The sequence below is a fragment of the Pteropus alecto genome, unplaced genomic scaffold (genome assembly GCF_000325575.1).
Source record: "Pteropus alecto unplaced genomic scaffold, ASM32557v1 scaffold11, whole genome shotgun sequence".
Taxonomy (NCBI): domain Eukaryota; kingdom Metazoa; phylum Chordata; class Mammalia; order Chiroptera; family Pteropodidae; genus Pteropus; species Pteropus alecto.
Window position 1 is genome coordinate 1338395 of NW_006431956.1, and position 2292 is coordinate 1340686.

General features: G+C 42.4%; 1 non-coding gene across 1 annotated transcript; it reads left to right on the forward strand.

Annotated features, from left to right (window-relative positions):
- Positions 1-1877: 1877 nt before the first annotated feature.
- LOC112475642 lies at positions 1878-1996 on the forward strand. Its single transcript, XR_003044821.1, has one exon. It is a non-coding gene; the product is annotated as a 5S ribosomal RNA (ribosomal RNA).
- Positions 1997-2292: the final 296 nt, after the last annotated feature.

The following is a 2292-nucleotide window of genomic DNA, read 5'->3' on the forward strand; positions in this document are numbered from 1 at the left end:
AAGCCTTTCGAGAGTGACATGAAGTCACCGAAAGCGACTATTCCCACCCTAAACGCGGTTTATCCAGAGCATCTGCCCTTCCATCATTGGACCTAGATTTCTTTGCCTTTAAAAGACCTTTAAGTCGGTTACATTGGTAAGCCAGACGTATGACTGATTTATATACCTCCTAACCGTTTTTCAGCGACGATTCCAAAATATAATTTGGTACAGAGTTATTTGCAATTTTAACAGATATGGGAGGAATTACAGGCAAACTGCTGTGATGCGACCCTTTGTACATGAGGCGGGAGTCCCCAGGGACTGTCTCTCGCCATCGAGCTCCCCAAGGCCTTTCTCAGTACACACTCTCTTAACGTAAGGGGTCCTTTCACTGCCCGAAGCTCCTGCAGTCTGAATAGATATTGATGTTCCGGCTAATCTGTGAATATCTTTCTCCTTTTCCTTTTAAAATCATAAGCTACGACGTTGGGCTTTGACACTACTCCTTTCTTCTGTTTTTCATTCATTCGGCAAATGATCATTGAGCACCTTCTATGCGCCAGACGCTTGACGTGGCTCCGGGGACGCCGTAGCGAACGATCTAGATCTCGTTTGTGAAGTGTCCTCGGAGACACCGTGCTTTCGAAATGAATTTACTGTGTTACGAGCAGAACCCAGCACAACGCGCATCATTACAGCAGAGCTTAATCATTATTAGTGTAATATTAGCACTCGGATACTGATTCATGTTTTATTAGTTCATTATAAGCACAATTAGCAATGTCATCTATCTTAGACAAGATACTTTTGAAAGTTCAATTACTGAGCTGTCGAAAGGACATATGCAGATGTTTATGAACAACAGAGGTTTGGAAGGTACAAGCAGATCGTGTCTAACATCTGCCCCTAAAATTTGTTGATAATTATTCAAAAGACACATTTCTTTTTAGCAAACCGTTTTCTTTTGAATAGGGGAAAAAAATACTATATTTGTATCAGACGGACGGGGAAGAGGCACTGGATGGGAATAGTGCCCAGCTCCATAGCACATCACAGCTCTGCTTCTGTTTCTAGGAGCTGCTGCCTTGTGACTACGGCCTGCTGACTTGTCACACCTGGACCATGTGTAGAAATCGTTCTCACGCCCACTCCTTCTCTTTCTGCTGCATCCCACGTTCTTCTCCATCAGCATCACATCTCGTCTTGCTCTAGGAATCTGTGTCATCTTTGCTCTAATATTTTATTAGCATTTCTTCTGTAATTTCTCAGAGGTCTTACATCAGCTATTTGTCACACATCTGAAAACTTACGTAAAGGCAGAGACCTACAGGCTTCTCGTAAACAGTTCCTACCAACCAGTCATCGGTTTGTGTCAGCAATTTGCAAGTAACGTGGTATGATTCTCATCTGCTCCCTGGGTGCTCACTCTCACTGGACATGTGACATGATATAATCACATGAAAGTTAAACTTAGCTCGACCCGAGGGACACACAGATCAACTTTTATGGGGAGAGATATTAGTAAAACCATAATCGTGTCCAAGGAAGTAATGTATAGTATATTAACTAGGTCAGCACTTTCTGTTAAAAGCGCTATTGCTGGATTCGCAGAGTACATTAGTCAAATGAATATTCTTAGCACAAGACATAAAGAGAGAGAAGGCGGCATAGGAGGAAGGAAGGGGCGGCCTCTGGAGACGGGTAGGAATGGGTTTAAATGACCATTTCATTTCTTCCTGGTGTTACGATCCGACTTGCTTAGCCTCAACTTCTTTACCTGTAAAATGAGGATAATAATAAAATAAATATCCTAGGACACCACATGAGTGCCAGTTTCTATCCCCTTTCTAACTTCGACGTAAACAAACAACAGGTGTTTGAAATATGCACCACTTGTCTACGGCCATGCCACCCCGAACGTGCCCGATCCCGTCCGATCTCGGAAGCTAAGCAGGGTCGGGCCTGGTTAGTACTTGGATGGGAGACCGCCTAGGAAGACCAGGTGCTGTGGGCCTAGAAGATAAAAAAAGAAAATAAGGGATTGTAAAATGACAAGGTCCTTGCAATCTGTGGGGTCAACCGAGAATTGCCTCGCCTAAAAAAATAAAAAATAAAAATAAAATAAATAAATAAAATATGCACCACTCAATACCATAAGATGGGAGCAAAGCACCAAGTTTGAGACCGATGTTTTGGGCGATGAAGATTATTAAATTTTCTTGTTCAGGGGAAACATAATTAACACGATCAGTTCGGATTTTTTTTCATGCCAAATTCACTTTCTAGTCCTAAAATAACCTCCTGCAAATT